The sequence below is a fragment of the Grammomys surdaster genome, unplaced genomic scaffold (genome assembly GCF_004785775.1).
Source record: "Grammomys surdaster isolate TR1022 unplaced genomic scaffold, NIH_TR_1.0 174, whole genome shotgun sequence".
NCBI lineage: Eukaryota > Metazoa > Chordata > Mammalia > Rodentia > Muridae > Grammomys > Grammomys surdaster.
The window spans coordinates 7261350-7272689 of NW_021604622.1; the positions used below are offsets into that span (position 1 = coordinate 7261350).

Consider the following 11340-nt stretch of genomic DNA (forward strand, 5'->3'; position numbering starts at 1 on the left):
AACACCAATGGACTCAATTCCCCAATAAAAAGACATAGGCTAATGGACTGGATATGTAAACAGGACCCAGCATTTTGCTGCATACAGAAAACCCACCTCAGTGATAAAGATAGACACTACCTTAGAGTAAAAGGCTGGAAAGCAATTTTTCAAGCAAATGATCCTAAGAAACAAGCTGGAATAGCCATTCTAAAACCTCCAGTCCAAGAACACAAAGGGAGGGACTCATGACTCCACCTGTATAGGTAGTTGAGAGTGGCCTTATCAGGCATCAGTGAAAGTAGAGGGCCTTGGTTCCTGAAAGTTTGGATTCCCTAGTGTTTGGGGAAATCGAGAGCAGGGAGGCAGAAATGGGAGGATGGTGGGAACACACCCTCATAGAAACTCCCAGAATTATATGGATTAGACATGACAGAGGCAGGCCGCCAGAAGACTAGATTCCAGAATTCAAACAAAAATTATCTTGATACTAAAATTTGTTTTGAGAATTGTATATTGCAGAATACAGAGCCTTGGTGTATCTACTCATCAAGCAAGCTGACCAGACCTGCTTGAACCTCTGATGTCCTGGAACTTTAGCTGGATGCAGTGAAGACACAGACATCAGAGGCTTATCAATGTACTCTTCCCCCCACCTCTCTTCTACTATCTCAATGCCTGTAACCAGCTTGAAGAAGTTAATGAAGAGTCGGCGCCCCCATTCCCTGAGCTTGGGGACTGAGGTGGTTAATATTGGGCTGTCTTTCTAGGGAAAAGTAGTGGTTTTGTTGGAACAGGGAGGAATAGCTAGGATTTATTACATAGCCATAACCTATTGGTAGAAATCTGTATAATCATTATTAAGCTGAAGTTATAATGGTACAAAATTTACTTTGATTTCAAATTTAAGGTTATCATTGGTACGAGTTTCTTATTGATATAGAAGTGAGATTAATATTGTTACTCTCATAGGCATTGTGCCTATATAACACATTTAGGAATACAAAGCTTAGGCCCAGTCCTTCTTTAACTTTTTTTTAACTGATTTGAGATGGTTCGCCTGTGAGTTAAGGGCCTACAGCAAATTCATGGCTCTAAGTTTATTGTTAGAGTGTTTTCTATATTTTATTTAGAAATAGCTGAGAGGAGTTAACAGACAACAGTCCAGATTGCCTTACATGGATAGTTGTCAGAAGTCCACAGAATTGACATTACAAACATTTCTGTATTAATGTTCATTTTGATTAGAGACCTATCTGCTCCTGACAGCTTCCTATCTTGCATTCTAAGAAGAAATTGAGCATCTTTGGAGTTATTCCAGTTGTGGCAAGACAGCCACTAGGCAAGAATTGCCTTTTTCATCTACAGACAAATTACTGTCCAGAAAAAGGACACACTTGTGGAATAGTCGACTGATTATATCTGCCAAGACAGAGTAATCAGCCCTTAATAATTCTGCATCATTAGGTCTGTCAGATGATCCTGGGCCAGAAGGCTGAAGATCAGATGCTCCAATGTTTTGTAGTATAGGGACTGTCCAGGTGTTCAGTGGTGTCTATAAATTGGCTAAGTTTTAGAAGCTATGCTTTGTGCTTCCCATAATTTCAGTTAATTTAGTCATTCTGGATTCCTGACGGGGTTGAACACTTATAGTCTCATAGCCAATCCCAGCTATGATTTACTTTGAGAGAAAAGATTTGAGAGGATGATTTTCAGCTGACATTCATTCTAAAGCCAAGAAAAAAGCCAAGTTCAGAACTAAGTCTTTTAGTTAGGAGAGATGACAGAGGTTCTGGTTAGTTAACAAAATGTTGGACTGGGTATTAGGTCTATCTTGTACCTTACTGATACAAATTGGTATAGTTATGCTCTAATTGTATTTTGAGAGAAAAGTTTTATTTTAACAGGAAGGGTGATATGTAGGAGGAGCTAAGGTGGGAGAAGTAAGGAGAGGAAGAGGAGGAGTAAGGAGAAGAGGAGAATGGGAGGAGGAGGAGCTAGGAGATGGGGGAAGGAACATGGAGGCAGGGATTTTGGTGTGTCTCCGTCAGTCAAAGATAGTTGGTGTATCTAGGTTGGGTATTGGGTTACACTTCTGATTGTATGGGCATTTTGTTATTGAGCATTACCAAACCTATAAAAAGCCTTTGATTAACGTTTTTTTAAAAAGTTACAAATTTTTAAAAAAAAGGATGAGGAGGGAGGGTGATAGAATACATGTGACAGGAAATCAGATGAGGAAACTAACTGGAGGAAGAAAGGGAAGGGGCAGAGGGAAACAAATCAGAACTCTAATGACACATGTATGAGGATGCTGTACTTTGTATGTTAACTTAAAATACTAATAAAGAAAACAAGCAAGAAGGAGGAGGGGGGATAGGATAGGGGGTTTCTGGGGGAGGAATGGGGAAAAGGGATGCCATTTGAAATGTAAATAAATAAAATATCCAATAAAAAACTGAAAAAAAAATAAAAAATTAAAAAATTAAAAAAAAACCCTAAGAAACTTTGGAAGTTGTTACCAAATATGAATGCTACATCAGGTATCACAACACATATGTGAAAGTCATTCAGCGCTGACTTTCCTGTCTCTACAGCAGCCTGAGGTGCTGTGTTGATTCAATCTCCGAGAGAAATGTGCAAATCGACCCCCTGATTCTTTCTAAAGGTCTCCACCCACCCTGCTCTCAAAAAGAAGACTGAACGTAGAATTTGCAAGTCCTAAAGTCGAGTTTCTCCTCATCTTTATTTAAAATGGAAAACAAAGTCATGATATTTCCCACATTTTATCCCTACAGGTGTCTAGGATGCACAGCTAACGTTACTGCAATTTCTGGGTCCTTTTGGACGCTAATTAGATTTCACAAACCAGAAGCCAATAAATGTGTCATCTTTCCTACCTTTCCCTATTTGAGATCGATTTTCCTTTAGTCTGGTCATGCTTTGCTGTAGAAAATGGAAGCACCACAGATATTTCAAGCAGAACAGACTTTTATAGGAAGATTTATGTGCTTTTAAAACCATTGGAAATGACTTTGTGTTTGATTATTTTAAGTTTCCTCTATGTCCCTCCCCATAATTTTTTTTACTCCTTAAAGCCACTTGTACGTTCTCTACCTCCACTGATCTTCTGTTGCTCCATGCTCACGTATCAACTGGACCAGAAGCTTTCCACACCAGCAAGTGAAAGCAAGTGAAGAAGGAAGCCATATCTCTCAACTGATGCTGTCCCAGCTCCTGAAAAACAGATTAAATTCTAGTTATATTTTCCAGCCTGCACTACATTGATCTAATTAGTGTGAACATTTTAAAGAAGTGTAAGTTATAAGTGGTTGTATTGTTCAAAAGAGATCATTTCTACTCCAACATTAAAAATAATAATATTGGAAGAACTAGAAAGATGGCCCACCAACCAAAGAGTACACATGGCTCCAGCTGCATATGTAGCAAAGGATGGCTTTGTTGGGCATCAATGGGAGAAGAGGCCCTTGATTCTGTGAAGGCTCGATTCCCAAGTGTAGGGGAATGCCAGGGCAGGGAGGTGGTAGTGGGTGGGTGGGTGGGTGGGTGGGTGGGTGGGTGGGTGGGGGAGCATCCTCATAGAAGAAGGGGGAGGGAGGATAGGATAGGGGGTTTTGGAGGGGAAACTGGGGAAAGGGATAACATTTGAAATGTAAATTTTAAAATATCCAATAAAATAAATAAAATAAATCACTCATAAAAAAAATAATAATACTGGAAGAACTAGAAAGATGACCCAGCTTGTGGCCAGAAGTTCACAGAACCCACCTAAGCTGCACATCTTACAATTTACAATTTACATCTATACCTATATGTGTATAAAAGCTACAAGCCACATGTTAGAGAGAGAGCTTGTGGTGTCTGTCCTTCTGAGTCTGGATCACCTTGCTTACTATCATAATTTCCAGATTCATCCATCTTTCTGAAATGCTCGTGGGTTTTTTTTTTGCCAGTGGATAAATTCTATTGTGTAAATAGGTCACATTTTTACTATCCAGTCATCCACTGATGGACAGCCAGGCTGGTTCCTCTTCCTTGTTATTCTGAACAGAGTAGCAGTAAACATGGATATGCAAGTATTTAAGGTGGGTTTCTCACTGGTAGGTTTGCAATGTGGTCCATAAATTATGAACTAGAATCACTAGAGAAATAGAGAAATAATGGACCCTACCAATGCTGACCCAGAAGCTGTTCACCACCACACGATTTGGATGTCCTCCTTTGGCATAAATGCTGGATACACTTTTAGTGACAGAGGAACAGATTTTGTTGGGCATGTGACCTTTTTGTTTGGATGTATAGTATAAACACATGTAAAAATTGAGCTGTCAAAGTGACTGTTCCAATGACTACAGGTCAAAGTTTCACCTACTTTGTCCCAACTCTTTTTGTCCAGCTTCAGAAGACGCAAGAGGGACACAGTACTCCACTTCCCACTATGGACATCAGATCAGAAATGACCATCCCCCTCTGCCCCAGAAACCTGCATACAAGCTGTGTGATCTGCTCTGATTGGGAACCAGGATCCTAGAAAGAGGGACACCTAGGTAGATGGAACTATACAGAAGACATGGAACTATCAGGAGACAGTAATAGTGGTGATGTCCCTGACCTGGAAGTGGCAGGTCTTATTGTAATTGAGCTATGCCATGTCTTACAGTTCTGACTCTTGAGAACCTCAAAGCAGCTCAGGCAATGTGAGAGATGCTATCCCCATCTACCCATGTCAGCTGGGCTCTACTGTCTTTATCTCTAGCTGACAATCAATTGTTAGAACCTGCATCTTTGAATGGAGTCTTTGCTCAACACAGAAAGCTGCCTGTGCTAATGGCATCCACAAAGACCAGACAAAAGGCAAGCCCCTGAGCAACCTCCTAAGCCCAACACAAGCAGGAGCCACCCCATAAATGTCTGGTGCTGTTCAACTCCAGCAAGATGGGTCTCTAAGACATGGGTACCCACACTTTCCCTCTTCAAGACTAACTACAAAGGCCATAAATTTATGCACTTCCTCCATCCCTATCTCATATCTCTGTTCTCAAAGCCACCCAGATAAGCTTCTTACATCCAAAGTTTTCCTTTGGGAGAAATCAAACTCAGTAAGTTCTCTTTGGCAAAATGAAACTGTACTGGGGTATTAATCCAGCAACATGGCTTCTCTGGCTGGAATACAAGCCCAACTTTTAATCCCAAACAATGAAGGTAAAGTTAGTTTGTAAAAGGAAGCACCCATGTTTGAAAGTGCTGTCTAGGTGAGTGGCACACAAAGTGATGAATCAGAGAAAGATTTGACAGAATAACATATGCTTAACTCTCATGAGAGCAGAGAGGAAAGAGGGGTGACAAGAGAGAGCAGCTCAGAGGAGAGAGGGCAGTTCTACTGGGACAGTTGTACAGTTGCAGAAAAATAAATAAGCTAGACACAGGTGAAGGCAGAGTGAGCCGAAGAATGAGGAGGAGCCACAAGATTAGAACAGATTGCCAGAGTTGTATGAGGCTAAGCAGAACAATTCAGTCAAAAGCTGAAAGAAGCCAGATTGAATCAGCCAGCATGGAAAGGAGTTTTGAGTCAGAACAGCTGAGTTGACCATCCAGCCAGAGTTCAGAAAGAACCGGAAAAGGTGAGCTTATTCACCAGCAAGTCTCAGAGGTTGAAAACATTTTAGGCCTAGATAAGATTATACAGAGGCTAGAAGCTTAGGTCTAGGTTAGCAGACAGAGGCAGTAAGCCTCGGAGACAATAATTACATCAGGAAAATAAAAGTTACCTTTACATGGCACTTTACTAGGAAGACATTGTTAGCTCAGATGTTGGGAGTAACAAATGCTCAAGGAAAACAGGCAGCCCATAAACACTCAGAAAGGTAGGCCTGACTAGATACTGGAAAAAACAATGTCCCTCACAGAAAATCAACTGAGAGAAGTGTCCATTGGCAAAGTCCAAGCCACAGTCTACCTCACATTATGGGTACAATTGGAAGAGAGATAACACCTTGGCCTCCAAGGTGTTACCATATCCCATCAAGACCATGCTCTGGGAAACACTGGTAGTCTCAGCTGAGAGCTATTACAAAGAAGGGTTGGACTCTTGCAAGGAAAAGAAAGGTAAAGAAAAATAGCACATAACCACTCCAAGCAGAAAATTATTTAGTTAGTGGCTTTGTATCTAGGAATGGATATAGAGAAATAGTCACTAGCCCTTGTTAAAGCAGAGAAATGCACACTGTATTCAAGGCATCGCCATGGGTATAGGCACGCAAGGCCAGGGATCAGGGTAGGATGTGTTGGCAGAAGATTATGAAGGAGTGCTCAGGAGGGGAGAGATTCTGGCTAAACTGTCCTCATTTTATTCTCACTGAGAGCTGGCCTCAATGACCAGACATCTCCTGAGGAGAGGTGGGGTTGGGGAACCAAGATCAAAAGAGACTTGAGGCGTCAGTATCAAGGGGAACACGAAACTTAGCTGGGCTTCTTGGTAAAACTGGATTTTACCAGAGAGAACAGATGGGCACCTGGGAAAAGCTTTGGAAGCCTGACCAAGAACCTTTGCCATCATGAAGAGGGTAATGAAGCCTCCTGGCTGTTGTCTGCTGACACCAACAAATTGATCCTCATATCCTTTATTTTGTGCTTAACAAAGTATCTGGGAATTAAGGCTTCAAGGGAATAAAAATGCTGTGTTCTTTCTCAATATGATACTGATTTATCCATTCATTCATTCATTCATTCATTCATTCATTTATCTTTTTGTAAGCCAACGCTTAAGTCAATTGCTCTGCCTTTGTAAGTTCTACCACGGTCTGTTTTCTCTACTTGTAGAATAACTCATCTTTCACTTTTATTGGATCACCTCCCATTATCTTACTTATCAAACAGACTTTACATTTTCTTGAGTTTCTCTAATCCTGAAAGATAGTCAGAACGTAGAGCTGAGATCAAAGAAACTAATTTGCATTTTCGGGTTACCTACTACTTCTTGGTACTATGTCCAAGTGCTTGCATGCCAGGCAAGCACTGTGCCCCTGAGCAGTACCTCCAGATCCTCCTGCTTCTTAGGGATTCCCTTACTAAGTAGAAGGTCCTATGAGACATTCTTCATCCTTTACCATTTCATTGTTACAGCTGCTTTCTGAAATAGGCATTATTGTCAACTCCAATTCAGAGACGTTGTAGATAAACATTCCAAAAGGTTAATAATTTATTTGTAGCCACCCAGGCAGTATGTGGGAGGGATGGGATCTGGATCTTATCGAACTCTAAAAACCAATTACCTAAGAAAATAGTCCTTGGGGTTGAGGGGTGAGTGTTCAACTCAGCCAAAACTAGAATCAAACTTACTCACTTCACTGGCACCCCGACCCTGGAAAACGACTCAGTGTCCATCTGTCTGACTAATGGGGCCCGCTCACTCCATTAGTGCACAGAGGCTTGTTCATCTTCTATATTTTGGAAAATCATTGTCAAGGAGCTTTTTCTTTCTGTTATAAAACATGAGTACCTGGTTCCATATATATTAAGACTGCTAGCTACTATTAGTTAACTTAAGAACAGTCCCTGGGGATATAGCTCAGTGATTGAGTGCTTGCCTAGCAGGCCCAAGGCCTTAGGCTTAAGACCCTTGACACATCAAGACAAACAACAAAGTTCTCAATTAGTGGGACTGTCTATTTGAAAGTCAAAGGGGAGCCACTTGAAAGGGTTATGTAAGGAATCTCACCTATACTGAAAACAACATAGAACTGGGAGGATTAAGCCAGTCCCATCTATTAGGAAATGAAGACAGGGTCTGAGTAGCTAATTGAACGCTCGATGCCGCCAAACATGAACAAGCCAAACACCAAGTCTTCCTGGACCTATCCCACCTCAACATATGCAGTTCACTGAGCTCCCACAGGTTACATTATCAAGACCTTTGGGGGTTTCTGTTCTGTGTCTGAAGTTCTGCGTCTGGATGTTATAACAGCTGAACAATAAAGCTAATTGAATCTTCTCAGTTTGGCATTTGAACTAACAAGTCGGTATTGAAAATCTACTAAAAATAGTTTCCATAAACATAGCTCTTAACACGTAGTCCCTTAGACTCTATTGTTTGAGGTACCATTTCCTACTAAATCACTCACTGTCCCAAAATCTCGCTTTGAGCAGACACTGGTCTGTTTCTCCATGGGGGTTACTTCTGAGCTGTCAGAGCACAGAGATCAAAGAAGCATTAGTAACACATCTTTGACACATCCAGTTACTGGGCTTTGGGGAATGATCCACATTGTATAAAATTTGCATCTGGGTGGCTACAGACATATTTTCATCATTTAAAATCCATTTCAGGGAGCCATTCAAAGATGATGAAGCAAAATGATACATTGTTTTCTTCCTTTGAACAAGGAAACACCATGCAGATCCAGTTAAAAGCCGAGCAAAACAAAAATAAATTGCAATACTCAAAGGCTGTTCTATATTATGGAAGAAAACCTTGTCAACATAGTGCACAGAACCACAGACTGAGGCCACGTAAGCCCTCAGACGCACACCAACCCAGAGTGGGTATTGCTGCATGCTGGCAGACCATGCAAGAAAAGGACTGGCAGAGGCCAGGGAAGACCCCAGAAGTCTTAATGTTTATGCTTAAGAAGAAAAGCACAATACTCTAAAATGTCCCCAATCAAGTCTGAAAGAAGTCTTCACTTACATCCCCCAAGATAAATAGACACACTACACCATGCAGGCTCATGCTATAAAGCATCAAACCAACCAGAAGTTGAAGGAACAGTGAAGAAAGCTAGCCTGAAGCTTAGGTAGATGAATAGGTAGACAGACAGACAGACAGACAGACAGACAGACAGACAGACAGATTTATCCAAATGTGTTTATTGGGATGGTTTCCTCATCTTGATCAAGGGTGCTTTTAGCAATGCCTCCTGAAAGAACATCTCCTATTGGCTTTGCTTTCCCACCTGTCAGCTGACAGGACACAGTGGTCCAGGCAACACACAAGACTACCTCTTTTAGCACATGGCTAATGATTGCGGTGATTCGGTAGCATCCTGGCCATTCTCAATCTCAAAGTAGAAACTGGGACTCTGCACCTGCGTGCTTCTTCTTGTCTTTCCTCTTCTCCTCCTGCAGAGAGAGAGGAAGGAGATCCTTTGTGATCGTGGGGCACATTCTCTGAGGGAGTCATCGCTACTGGATCCCACCTCTTTTATGTTGTTGCTGCTGCTGTTGCTGCTGCTGTTGGGAGGGGCAGAAGAAGCAAGTCTGAGTGGGTTTGGAATGGAGTAGGCAGGCTGATTTCAGAGCACTCTGGGTTATAGATGTAATAGCTTTCCACCTGGTACCTGGCCTTGCAGTATTTTGGGAAAGGATGTGGCTGAACACATGTTTGGGACTATTTGATTTGAATGTGAAAGCTATACCAACATGGAAGTCATTTTCAAAATGCTGCAAAATAACAAAGTAAAACACTGAAAATAAAATAAACATTATTAATACAACTACCAAGCAAATGCTCTTAGGCAGAGTCAACCAAAAGCAAAATTTCACAGGGAAATTATCATTTGATATGTCAAGTTTTATGAAAAATGGAAGGGAAGATTTATATCATTGATGTATATTATGTGTGATTCTGTGTGAGCCATTGATAAGAAGTGACGAGACGGGTCAGTGGATGAATCATATAAATTACAGGAATAACTTTTACATTATTATAAAGATGCATGGTAGACGGCATTTTCCATCCTCCTCTGCCACTCATTAAAGAGTGAGGAGGAAGGTCTAACAGGACTGCTCCTTTGAGACATTCTACCTGATACACTGACACAGTCACTTTTACTTCCGCCTCCATTTGTCCCTTAACAAGGTCATTGTCCTTCCTTGACTGCTGCACACAGTGATTAAGGACATCTTGTAACTGCGTATAAGCATTCTCTTCCAAGACTGGGCACTATAGCTGGTACCTAGCTGATAACTTAGCCATCTGAGCTCTTATCAGGGGAATAGAAGCAAATAATGGCGCCATCATCAGGGAGTTTGAGATGACATAGAGGTGGCGAGTGGTTCCAATAGCAACAGGGCAAGTGTTTAAAAGTCTTTGAAGGGAGGAAGGAGAGTTTGTTCCTCTTCTGACAAGAAAGTTATTGAGCATGTGCAGGCCCCACATCCTCAGCCTTGTCCATGTCTGCCCAAGTGTCCTGTCCAAGATCCTCTGGAGACTTTATCATAGGTAAGAAATCTAGTGAGTTGGACTATTTATTCACTTGGTACTGTGACTCTTCCCTTTGTCTCCTCAGCTGGACCAACCCCAAGATGATAGAAGAGGGAACATTCCTCCAAAGATATCCAGAGACCTTCTGCTTCCTGGTGTGCATTGTTAATTCTGTTTTCTCAGCTTGACCTTCCTCTTGTACCATTTAGGGTCACAAGAATTCTGGTAAAAACGCATGGCATACTTGAAAGAAATTGTCTATGTGACACCCAACACTATGTGCACTCTTTACAAAATGTTACTATTGCTGCAGCGACAAAGTCCCACCACCAGCAACCTCCCTGTGTCCTTACCTCACTGCTCCATTGATTACAGAGATGATCTGAGCAACACGATGCCACCACATGCCTAATGAGAAGTAGGTCCTAGGAAGAAGTCTCTAAGTCTCTGGGGCCATGTCTATGAAGGGTAGCAGTAAGACACGAGTCATTTTCTCTTTTTAGCTTCCAGTTCAGAAGGTTGGCAGCTATGAAATGCCACACACTCCAGCATTGATGTGATGCTCATAACAGATCCAAAGCCAAAGGGCTGGTTGATCATGAACAAATGTTCCAAAATAGTCAAGATAAATATTTTCTCTTTGTAAGTCAGTCACTTCATGCATTTATTATACTAACAGAAAAATACACCTGGGTATTTTAAATCATCTCTATGTCACTCATAACACCTAATGCAAAATAATTTTATGTGAAGAGTTGTTATTATTTAAAGAAGGATGACAAGAAGTTCTACACATGTTGAGTACCAGTTGTCAGGAACCGTCATAAGAGAAGCTTAAAAACTAACAGGTGATCTTCCTGAGATGTGTCTGCCTTGGATTAAAATCTATGATAAATTTGCTCCTATAGGCAAGGCCCAAGAAAAATAAATAAATACATGTTAGGAAAGATTCCTCCTATTAATATTCTTTTCCTGCATGCATATATATGTGTTTGTGTGTGTGTGTGTGTGTGTGTGTATGCCCACCTTTTTGAGTAGGTCTCTCTGCAGACCTACAAAGATGTAGTATCTTGTAGTGATGCTATACAGAAAAATAGATAAGAATTCTATAGAATTTCTGATTTGATTCAAATAATTTT

At 41.2% G+C, this 11340-nt stretch overlaps 1 long non-coding RNA gene across 1 annotated transcript; it reads right to left on the reverse strand.

Annotated features, from left to right (window-relative positions):
• Positions 1-2952: 2952 nt before the first annotated feature.
• LOC114621314 lies at positions 2953-9100 on the reverse strand. Its single transcript, XR_003711410.1, has 2 exons — positions 8998-9100; positions 2953-3216 (listed from the first exon to the last, which is right to left on the reverse strand). It is a non-coding gene; the product is annotated as an uncharacterized LOC114621314 (long non-coding RNA).
• Between the last annotated feature and the right edge of the window lie 2240 nt (positions 9101-11340).